Source organism: Pleurodeles waltl, chromosome 5 (assembly GCF_031143425.1).
Source record: "Pleurodeles waltl isolate 20211129_DDA chromosome 5, aPleWal1.hap1.20221129, whole genome shotgun sequence".
Classification (NCBI taxonomy): Eukaryota; Metazoa; Chordata; class Amphibia; order Caudata; family Salamandridae; genus Pleurodeles; species Pleurodeles waltl.
The window spans coordinates 283,269,859-283,282,612 of NC_090444.1; positions in this window are offsets into that span (position 1 = coordinate 283,269,859).

Here is a 12,754-nt window from a genome sequence, read left to right on the forward strand (position 1 = left end):
TCCATTCTATGATTTAAAAATATTTTTTTGTTGGAGTTTTGCATTGTGGATAAACATAAATTGCAATGGAATCAATATGCTAGGATTCACAGAAATGGGTTATATTATGAGACTTAGGGGGTCATTACGACCCTGGCGGTCGGTGGTAAAGCGGCGGTAAAGACCGCAAACAGGCCGGCAGTAAAAAAATGGAATTATGACCGCGGTGGTACTTCACCATTCCGACCGCCATGGCGGTGAAGCCCGCTGGGCTGGAGATTGCGGTCTTCAGCCCGGCGGTCGTCACTGAACCGCCGACGGTATCAGGACCCTGCATACAGCCATGGGTGGTTGGAAACCGCCATGAGATCCATGGCGGTAGGCACTATCAGTAGCAGGGAATTCCTTCCCTGGCACTGATAGGGGTCTCCCCCACCCCCGCCACCCCCCACAAATCCTCCTCCCTCCCCCTGCCACCCCTCAAAGGTGCCACAACCCCCCTCCCCACCCCGACTCCGAACATGCACATATACACACCCCTACACGCACACATACACCCCGACAACATATACCCGCACACATACAAACAGACATGCACACCGTCCGACCCACACACATATCGCATACACCCCCCGCACGCATACACTCACTCACTCACCCCCTCTACACTCTCACACCCCCATGCACACACACAACACGCAACACCCTCCCACCCCCTTCCCTAACAGACGATCAACTTACCTTGTCCTTTGATCCTCCGGGATGGGACGAGATCCATGGGGGCTGCTCCGCCACCAGAACACCGGCACCAGAACACCGCCACACCGAATCATGGGACGTGATTCAGTGGGCGGTGTTCTGTTGACGTGGCGGTGGAGGTTGAGCAACCTCCACTTTCCCGCCGTCCGCCAGTATGGCTGCTGGAGGCCTTCCGTACGAAAAAGGATGGCGGGCTGCCATCGGTCATAATGCGCGGCGCGGAAGACCGCCACCACTGGCGGTCTTCAGCACGACGGTACCTCAGCGGTCTTGCGAAAAGACAGCCGAGGTTGTAATGAACCCCATAGTGTATACATAGATTATTACGTACAGTAGCACAGTTCCCACAAGTGTTGGAAAATATAATGCAATTGTAGTGCATAAACTACACAACTAGAACTTGGCAGTGGGATAGGTTTAGAGGTGCACACAATATGTGAAGAATAGCTAGTGATATGTAGGGTGGGTAGAATTTTGATCATGGAACATGGGGTTGCGAAGGCAAGGTGGGAAGGCGGGCCTTTCATGCAATTGTCCATTATGGATTGGTGACGGGGAAGGTGGTAAATAATGAGCAGGGGCATAATTATGAAGCAAATAGAGTTGTGAGGAGGTTGCATGTGGTGGGTTCTCGGGTCAAGGTTTTGAGGCGATGAGTTCATGGAGGGAGATCGTCTTGGGGCACGAGGTGTAGGAACTGTGATATTAGCAAGTCCCACTCTGGAGATGTGGAGTGTTTGCAGAAGTGGCATGCATCTTCATAATGGAGGGCGGTTCCTTCAGCTGTTCCAGTGTGCTGCATCTTGCCATGCCACTGATAGTGGAGCCAAGGAGGCCTTCCATTGCAGTGTAAGGCCAACAAAGTGTATGTGGAGGGTGTGTTTATTTATGCATATGAAAATACCAAGGGTGCATGCTTCCCAGGTGTATACATCAGTGAGATGATTGACCACATCAAGTCTAGTATGGATACCTTGCCAGCAGGTAATCAGGGCTGGGCAGGACCACAGCATGTGTCGTAGATCCGCATATGTTGAGTTACATTGGGGACAGTGTACGTCTGCTGTAAGGAAATAGTGGTTGAGTTGTGTGGGGGTCAAGTATGAACAGTGGAGAATATGGAATTGGATGTTTTTTAACTTGGTATTTCTTAAGATGGTATGGGGGATTGCCAGTGCCTGGGTCCATTCTCCATCGTTCAGCACCCTGCCCATATCATTCCCTGACTAGGAGGGGTCCTACTGAGATTGCGGTGTAGCTTTGGATCACCCTGTAGAGCCATGTAATCAAGTGACCACCCTCTCACATGTTGAGGATCTCCTCAAATACAGCATGTGTAGGAAGTTCTTCATCTCTGGTCAACCATAGTGTATGACAAGTGTTATGTAGTTGGCAGCAGGTGAGGAACTGCCCTGCAGGGCCGACAAAGTCTGTCTGGTGTTGCTCAACGAAGAGAAGATGACCATTCAAAAATAGGTTGCTGGATGTGGACCAATCTCACCAGCTGCGTAGACCTGAAGCTGTGTCTGTGCCGGGTTAGCATGGGAAGCTTTGTAATAGGAGCCCTGGGGCATATGGAAGAACGTGTTGCATAAAAAAGCATGTTCTGGTTATGTGTTTGTGAGCAACTTGTACCTGCAGCAAACATGGGAGGTCTGGTGATACCTGCGGGAGCAGGACAACTCGGATAGTTTTGAGGCATGGAGAATGATGGCACCATTAGAGGCTGTGCCTTCATTTTCTATAAAGTAATTGCGAATATGGGATCCTCCAGGCAGTTTTGGGGTAAGCTCCATGTTGGGTAGGAGGATACCCCATTGCAGGTTCATTGTGTGCACATCGTGTTCAGGCACCACTCGGCCTTGTAGTCCTCAACACAGAACAAAGGCAAAAGGGTTTGGGAGCATAGAACACGGTCGAGGCATACAAATAGATCGTGGGGTACAGAGTGAAATGTGTAAACCCGGAAAGTAGGGTTGAGGGCCCTCCACACATCTGCTAGCACTCAGTGTGTTACTCAGAGCATAAAATGCTCCATCTTTGTATAGGGAGTGGGAAACATGGTAAAGGTGGGTGAGAACAACGCTGCACAGAGTGCAGCGCCACTTTCCCTGCACTTTGCCCCTATTGCCACCATGTGTGTGCCGTATTTAAAATACGGTGCACCATGGCGCAGGGTAGGGGGCAATAGTGTAATTTTTCATGACGCTATTGATGTACTCTGCAGGAGTAGAGCCAAAATATTGGTGCTACTCCTGCAGAGTACATAGGGCCCATTAAAAATAATGGAAGCCCACTTTTAACCCCTGCCCTGAGCAGGGGTTAAAAGTGCTGTACAAAATGATGTGCCATTTTTCAGCCCCCTCCCCCCCCAATGGGGGAACACTCACTTTGCATACATTATGCCTGGTACAGGCATAATGTAGTGCAAAGGGTTACAGAGTGGCGCAATGCATGCATTGCGCCACTCTGTAAATACGGCACAGGGAATTTGGCCTCATTGGGCTACATTAACGTAAAAAATGATGACTCTAATGTGGTGCAAGGTGTCGCTAGGGGACTATAAATATGCCCCATATGTGTCTTAGACTTACCTGAGGCAAGTCTAGAACACAGTTGTAATCGCCCCCTAGGAGCTATGGGACATGGATCTTCTGGGCTAATGCATCCTAGAGTGCCCTCCAGAATGTGTCTTGGTCGGCGTTTGGAGCATATCGACTTTTGAGTAGAATGGGAAGGCTGTTGAGGTGTCCCTCAAGTATACATACTGTCCCTTTTTGTTGATAATGGTATTTGAGGCCTGAAAAAGGACCCCTAGCCAAATCCAGATCATAGCATCCCTTGCGTATGCAGAGTATGTGGTAGCATAAACTGAACTGCACCAGCGTTTTTGAAGGTGGGGCAGTTCTGTTGAAGTAGTATGTGTTTCATGAAGAAAAACAATGTGTGCCTGGTGTAGTTTGAGGAATGAGTACACAGAACAGCGCTTTCGCACTGTGTGCATGCCCTTAACATTGAGAGTGAGCAGTTTGACGTTCGTCAATGATGCCACTGTGAATCTGGTAGAAATGGTTCTGCCCTCACGGCTAGGGGAAGAAAGGCTTGCTCTGCCTTGTAACCATGTCCACTGACCTGTGCCTGAGATGTTTGATCTGAATTGTCTGCCTCCTTGATCTGGATTCAGGAGTAGGTAGTAGAAGGGGCTGGATGTGCAAACATAAACATGTAGAACCTACCACAACTGACGGTATTCCCAAACTGGGCATCAGCAATAACCAACTGTAATGAGTGGGGACGGCCATGTTGAGGGAATGATGGGGTGAGCGTAGTCCACCCTATATGCAGCATCACACTTGGATCAGCTTGGCAATGTAAGCATAGCGTAGTGATGCAGTTCATGTTCGTCCACCTGTGAGGGTTGGACAAATAATTATGACCTGAGGAGGATGTGGATCATAAAGAATATGAAATGCAGCAAGATCTAATAGGCTGATAACACAACGTTTTCGGTTGCTTGGGGTGTCACCTATGGGAGGGGTGGCGTGGTCTGTGTAGAAGCAGGAGAAGAGTCAGAGTCACCATCTAAGGAGAAAACGTGAGGGCCACTGTCCAGTTCCAAAGGGCCAGCCTCCGACCACAGGTGTGCCACATCTTTTAGGTCTTGTCTGCAGTTATCAATTATCTGTTCCTGCACTGGGGCCCCTAGAGAGGGTGCTCTTGGGGAGGGAGGAAGACGGCTCAATTGAGAGCGATTCTGCTGCTTCCGGTTCGGTCTTCGTGGCCTGGAGGTTTCGCTAGTTTTTTGTGGCAGAGATGTGTCAGAGTGGTTGTCAATCCATTCCCATGCCTCTTTGAGGTCAGTGAAGAAGTGTGACTTGTCTTGGTGGAGAATCTTGAGTTGTGCCAGAAATAGCAGGAAATATTGGATCCCGATTCGCCTGAGGTGTCGCTTGACATCAAGAAAGGTGGTTTGCCAATGTTGAACTGTCAATGTATGATCTGGAAAGAGCATGATGCATTTATCTTCTAGTAATAGGGGGTTGGTGAGTTGAGCTGTTTCCAGAATAGTTTGCCATTCACAAACGTGAACGAGCTTGGCCAGCATAGGTTGGGGCAGGGCTCCTGATGGGGGGTGAAGTGCCGGGGCTTGATGTGCCATCTCCAATTAGAAGAAAGCAGTGACGTCTGAAGCAGGAATGAAGGATCAGAACCATGTGTCCTGGAACAATAGGGGGTATTTCTCCTTTGGGAAACTCAGGATTCAGATGTTACTCCTACGGGAGCGCCCTTCAGCATCATTGGGTTGCTCCTCAAGCATGCGGACTCATTCCTATAGATCAGAAATGGTTTGTTGGTTGTCCAATGTTTGGGGTTGCAGTGTTGTAAGTTTTTTCTCACCTTCAATTACCCGGTCTGTAAGTTTCCCATGGCTGTCTCTGAGGAAGTTCAGTTCTAGGACCAGGAGCCCCAAGGCAGATTCATTGATTTATGAGAACTTTTGATAGCTGCTGAGACTTTCACCAGTTTGTCTTGTGCCGGCTCAAGGAGTTTGGCCAATGCTTACTGCAAAAAGGTGTCCGGCACAGTGGAAGGGGGGTCTCGTGTACCAGCTTCATTGTAGATGTGGTGGTCTTCGGGTGACTCACAGTTGCTTGTGGCGAGGGAAGGACCTTTTCCCACTGAAAAGTCAGCAAAGCGTGTAGGTGTGGAACTGGGTACATGTGTTATGGTGCACATGTGAAGATGAGAAGGTTAATGAGGACCGCCGAGCCTTGGTGTCTTCCATAAGGTGGAATGTACTAGAGGGGATGGAATTTAGGCCAAGTGTGAGTGAAGTGAAGGTGAATGGATTGGAGGAAAATTTGTGGTGACCGTGGATTTACTTCTTTGTCTTGTGCCAGTATGAAATGAGTCAGTGGTGGGGGAAGTTGAGGTGGGATTGATAGCATGTGAGGGTAGGAGGCACACTGCACTGGACTGTGTGTGTCCAGGGAGCCGGGAGAGTGGGTAATTCTTCTTCAGACGCAGTGCAGTGACAACTGTTGCAGAAGTGGCTGCTTTTCACGACACTGGTAGTGGTGTAGTGTCCAGCCCCACCAGGCAGCCGCAGCCAGGCCATGTCCCAATGTGGACACTTAAGGCCCTGTGGCACTTCATTCATCTGTGCAAATGTCTACGGCCCTATGGATCTGCATGCGGGTCATTCAAGGCCCTAGAGGGGTTAGACCAGTATAGGATTGTGAGACCAACAGGGCCTCTGAAGTTGCAGTTATGCAAAACTGCACCTGAGGACTAAGTGGGGGGGGGAGTTCTCCTTTAACACAGTGCATGCTGTGGTCATTCTGCCCGTGACCCTCAGTGCAGGCAAACCCCCGGCAGAGCAGAAGTCTCAGGATCTCAGGTCAGAGCAGAGATCTGTATATGAGCTGTGCTCCGGCACGGGCACCGGAGCCTCCTGTATGGGTTATACACCTTGTTGCTGGGCCTGGGGAGCGTAAGGGTGAGCACAATGGCAAGGGTCCCCCCTCAGTTGCTCAGTTGGACTCTAGTCTGTGGGATAGGCCACCAACACCCAATCAGTGCAGCCTGCAGGAAAGGCAGTGGTCAAGGTGGCAGGAAGTGCAAGTCCCTCAATTCAGGGATCGCAGGATAGTGGGAAGGTCGTGCAGCCAGTGGGTCCCCCATAAGCATTCATTGCCAAACCTGTAAAATTCTGTATCAGGTGGCTTCTGGGGCAGGGTCCCCAGGGCAGTCCCTATAGTGTCAGCAGCTCCCAGCGCAGGCCACCTGCCAGCAGGCAGTTGTGGGGTTTTGAAGTTAGATGGTGTGCAGTGTGGGAGCCATTCCCCTTTCCAAGCACTGAGTTTTGATAGCACATCAGAGCCTTGATAAGTAAACTTACAAGGAGACACGCCTAGGTCGATGAACCTTTGGGCCACGTTCAGGGACTTCCCAGTACGAGATGTTTTTTTGGCATCACAGATCAATATATATATATATCAACAACTTAATCAATATCCACAATAACTAATCACTAAGCTAATCAATAACATTTAATAAGAATCAATAAGTCGAACACACCATGACCTTTCAGTCATGAATAACCACACCAATTTAGTTAAGTGTTAGGATATTTATTTCCCTATTGATTACAATCTAGTGTCATTTCCGTTTATCTCATTAGCAATCAATCTCATTAAAAACCTATCTAATTAGTACTCGGAACGCAGTTGATCGGTACATAGAGAATATTCAATCAGCATTTAGGCACGTCATTAATATAAAGCAACTCAGCAAAGATTTGTTAATACATAATTCAACAAAGCAGGAACTCAGTCATTTGTCTATTTGCGTCAGATTTACTGTCAACACCTCAACTAACCTCGAATTAGCATCAGCATGTTGGGCTTCATGCAAAACAATTTAGTGCACATGAATTTCTATCAAAAGAGCAGTTGGTACCTAGAAAGGAAAGGCAAACAGACAATTAAAATTTTGCATTGGATAGTTACCACTCCAACGGATCAGCAAGCAGCGTCGGTCTTCGTCCTCAGGACATCAGTCTATTCATCATCAGCCGAGATAGGACGGGGCAAAGTCTCAATATATCCTAGCCAAGAATAAAAGCTTCCCTCATATGGAGGAAAAGTAAGTATCGGGTAAGGGACAGGTAGAGAGTGGATTAGGGTATCAGGAAGAATGAAACGGCAAAGTCTCAAAGAATAGCCTAAATGGCTCAGTAGAGGGGCAAGGAATGACGAAGGTTGGCTCAGAATGGCTAATAATGGCTGGTTTCTCCTCAGGTCATGCGGTTAAATCAAAACTGTCAACCTAGCCCTTAATTCCCTATTGGATAATATTTGGTGCATCATTATCTCTGTCCAATAATTATTCACGCACTTCACCAAAATTTTCCACAAACCACAGTTCTCATGTCATTGATTGGCCCATGTTGTTGAAGTCTTCATCGGTTGGAATGTCAGGTAAGAATAGTTACACTTTACGCTCCAGTCAGTAGTTCCATTGTTTTCTCCTACTCCAGGCAGCCTTGCACCTGTTACGAATTACACTGTTACATTCAACAAGAATGTCTCCTTGTGCAAGTCGGGTCTCATGAGAAAGAATTTACTACGGCTACACACATCTTACTTCTGGAAAAGTACAGTTTTGTGTCCTTCAGGAAAACAGCACATTGCACATTACAAAAATACATTTTAATATGGGACCAGGCTGCTAGGCCCAGAAACTCGTTAAAACTAAGGCCTAGGGATTTAATAAGCAAACTCCTAATGCACAACTTTAATTACGATATGCTAGTATAACTTCAAAACATTAGTACATAGTTAATTCACCATTAATAAGTTTCATTAGTCTTCGTGTACATTTGTAGCCACTCCCCATGGGCACATTTCAAACGTGTACATTATTTTCTACGTTAACACATTTTCTATGCAGCTTCATTACACAATATAGTGCAAGCTTTTGATGTTAATATTAATTTTAAAAGACACACTCTAACAGTTTCCCATGGGGGTTCTGATGTTAAGCCACAGACTGCAGGAAAATCGGCGGGGTAGTTGATGGTGAGCGGGGTGCGCATCCAATGAGGGTGCCTATTATTCCATTGTGTGGGCTGTCGTCTTATGAATGGTGTAGGTGGCTATCCAGGCGGAGGTCCCAGGTAGGGGCATGGAGGTTGCGCAAATCCGGAACACTTTTCCTGAGGGTCAGCTCCTGTTACGCAGGCCTTGGAACAATCGGTTCAGTGCCAGCGATTCCAGGCTTGGGTCACCCATTAGGGAGGGTGCCGCAAGCAGCGTGGAGGCTGTGCTACGATATGAGCTCTGAGGGCCCACGGGCAATGACGCGTTTCCCCGTGGAACTCGGGGAGCATATCAGGTGTAGGCAGCGGTGCACAGAGCTCTTAGCTAATACGACATACGTTAGCCCGTTGCGCTGGCTGCCATTTTCTGGATGATGCAGCTTGTGATCTAGTCAATAACCATTAAGTAGTGGGTTTAAAGGCTGCCTGTCTCCGGGATGGCTGGACGTCACCTCACTGCAGCCACTATCAGGCTGAAAGCAGCATGGATGCCGGTCCCAGAGCGTATTTTTAGCTGGGATGCAGGGTGGTTAGCGCGGAGCGCTGTTAAAGCATGTCTGCCATTTTAGCCTGCTTGGCCACATCCCCCCATATTCCCATTCTATGATTAGGATTAGAACTGGACTGAATGTCCCATGGGTCCTCCCATACCTACCCTGTGTTATATATTCCGCCCACTTACCTCTGGTGACTGCTTCCACGTCCAAAATACAATCCCTCCATAATCTAGATAGGGATGAGTTTTTAATTCCCAAAATCATTCCTTAAGTAAAAGCAATAGCCTTGCGGCTTTTTAAATTGTACTACTGGTGATGCAACCCTACTCAGATGTAAGATCCATATGCAAATGATGACCGTGTGAAAATGCGGCCCTTTGGGTTACTTTAAAGGAAGACATTTACTATGTAATAGTACCTGCCTCCTAGTCAAAGAACAGTATTCTCGCAATGAAAAAGTCATGAGACACTGTTGTACTCACGGTTTGCGAGCAGCGTTCTGGTGTTGCCTAGCGCGACACCAGAAGAGCGGAGCGAGCGCGGCCGTAATGATCAAACTGTTGCTGCTCGTGTGCCGCCTCGGTATGCGTTTGGAGATCGGGGACACACTTTAAAACGAATAAAACTTACTGTGTTTCCTGCAACTTTGTTTTCCCTCGCTTACTTCATTTGGCGACGAGGGTCATCTCCAGACGCTGCGGACCTGCGCGGAAAGTCTCTTGTCTGTGGTTCTTCAATGTTAGAGGCTGTGACGACGTCAGAAATAGAAATAAAGAGATTTCAGCACCTCGAGGGAGTGGCTTTGCTTCATGGAAATACTCCAACTGCACGCAAAAATAAGCCCAACGCAAACTAAGGAGTTTATTTACTACTACATTTTAAAAAAAGGGTATGGATCTGGTCTAATGATGATTTGAGCTTCACTACTTTACGTTGTCACAGTATATGTCTACAGACAGCGTTTTACAGAATTAAGACAACTGTTCTCAGAAGGTTTATAGACTGTGTAGCGAACATTTGTTGGAAATCTAACTATTGATGTGAAAAAAATATATATATATATTCTGGTGTGTTGTGGATAATTCATCAAAATTATTTTTTTAATACAGTTATATTGTTTTTATTAAATATTTTTGAGTAGCCTCACCATGCAATCGGTTCTGCCCCCACCGCCATTTCTAGACAGTCCAAGTGAACCAGCTATATGTTGGAAACAATGGTTTGATGCCTTCGAAACATATTTAGGGGCGATTGGTGCATCACGTTACAGGCCGGAACGGAAAAAATGTCTGCTGCTCCATTCTATTGGCTTTGAGGGTAGAGCGATTTTCAAGCATCTACCTGAAGTACATATGGAGGATGATGAAATGGATGAGTATGAATCTGCGGTGAAGAAAATGAGCAACAGATTTGATGCTCCCCCCAGCTTGGTAGTGGCTAGACACAAGTTTTTTAAAAGAGAACAACGCTCAAGTGAAGATGTGGACACATATATTTCGGCGTTGCACGTTCTAGCTGCAGAATGCCAGTTTGGAGTGCTGGGTGATCAACTCATTAGAGACCAGTTTATTTGTCAAGGGACAGACAAGTCTATCAGACAGAAGTTGTTATCGCTGGACAATCCAACATTGGTGGAGACGATAAGGGCATAGAATCTTCTATCAAGTCTTCTAAGGAAATAGAATTGGCAACGTCCAGCAGAGTCAATGTGGTTGTCAACAAGGATGACAAAAAGACTGGGATCAAGTCTTGTGGACAGAAAAACAATAAGTTTGCCAATTCCAATGTGTTCTTTAAACAAAAAAATGTTTGTTTTAGATGTGGTAATTCTATGCATCAAAAAGGATTTAAGAGTTGCCCAGCCTTGGGTGTCCAATGTAGGAATTGTGGCAGGTTGGGGCATTTTGCAAAAGTTTGTCAAGGTGGTAAATGAGAATCTGTCATGACGGTGATGGAAGAGAATGATGAAGCTGTGGAGCATCTTATGGGAGAGGTTCATGACATGGTTTTGAGTGTGGTTGATGGAGCGGTTAAGACTGGTGATACGGATAATTGTGTGGATCCCTATGTTTGCATAAGAGTGGGAGACAAGTCGTTGCGGTTGCTAGCGGACTCAGGGGCTAGGATCACCATGATTACTCTGGAATTGTTCAAGCTGAATTGGGGAGAGCGTGTTCTTGAACCGCCAGACAGGGCTCCAGTGTCCTACGAAGGGAGAAAGATTGAACTTCAAGGTTTCTTTGAGGACAATCTCGAGTTTAAGGGAAGATGCATATTTGGTAAAGTCTATGTAGCGGCTAGAGGGTTGAACATTTTAGGCTGGTTCCATCAGGGCCTGTTTGGAATGGTGTTGAGACCTGGTACTTCTGAGCAGATTGCAGTATTAAGAGATTCGGGGGAGATTGAGGTCCTTCTTAATGATTTCCCAAAGGTCTTTTCAGGTGAATTGGGGAAGTTGCATGGGTTTAAACATAAAATAAAAGTGAAAGCCAATGCCATTCCAGTCAAGCATAAACTAAGATCTGTTCCTTTTAGCGTGAGAGAAGATTTAGAAAGGGAACTGGAAAATGTACAGAACAAGGGGATTATAGAACCAATTGAATCCTCTTTGTGGCTCTCTCCATTAGTAGTGGCTAGGAAAAAGAATGGGGATTTAAGAATTTGTGTGGACTTGAGAGCACTCAACAGGGAAATTTGGGTAGACTCACATCTCCTCCCCAATATCAATGAAATGTTGTCCACTATCAAAGGTGCGAAGATTTTTACGAAGTTAGACTTGGCTAGTGCGTACCATCAGGTAGAACTTGAACTGGAGTCCAGGTTTTTAACAGCATTTGGGTCGCCTTTTGGTGTTTTCCAGTTTTGCCGTATGCCATTTGGGCTGGCATCGGCGGCTTCGGTGTTTCAAAGAATCATGTGTACATTGTTAAAGGGGATTTCCAACGTGGTGGTTTTCCAGGATGACATATTAATTCATGCACCTGACCAGAAAGTGCATGACAATGTTTTACGACAGGTTTTACAGAAATTTATGACTCATGGCGTGGTTCTTAGGAGAGAGAAATGTCATTACATGAAGTCGTCAGTTGAGTATTTGGGTCATGTAATTAGTCAGGAGGGTGTTAGTCCCAAACCCGGTTTGATTGATGCGATCTCAGCCGCTCCTCAGCCGCTCCTCAGCCTACAGACAAGTCTAGATTTAAAGCGTTTTTGGGTATGTGTGGGTTTTACTCTCGGTTTATACCGGAGTATGCGAGTCCAGTGAGAGTTTTATCCAATTTATTGAAAGACAAGACCAGTTTTGTGTGGTGTTCAGATTGTGATAAAGCGTTTGAGGACATCAAGATCCTGTTGACACAGGCTAAGGTGCTGAAACCGTATGATCCACGGTTTAAATGTTGTCTTACGGTTGATGCCAGCAATGTTGGTTTGGGTGCAGTGTTGACCCAAATGATTGATGGTGTTGAAAACACCATTGGTTTTGCCTCTAGAGTATTAAGAACACCAGAAGTGCATTATTTCTGTTACCGAAAAGGAACTGTTGGCTTGTGTTTGGGCCATTGAAAAATTCAGGTGTTATGTGTGGGGGAGACACTTTTTGTTAAAAACAGATCATAAACCGTTAGTCTCAATTTTGAAAGGGACTAATGACAAAACAGGTACACCCAGAATTGCTAGATTGGTAGCGAGATTGATGCAGTATGATTTTGAAGTGATGCATATACCTGGGGGGCGTAACGTGAGGGCAGATTTTCTGTCAAGATTTCCCAGTCAGTGTAGCCCGATGGTTGATCATTTTGTGGATGACGAATGTTGTATGATTGCATCAGTTGAGGTTGAACAAGTGTGTGTATGTTCTGAGTCAGAGTGGAAGGAGAAGATGGCTGATGATATTGACTTGTGCACAGTTATGAAG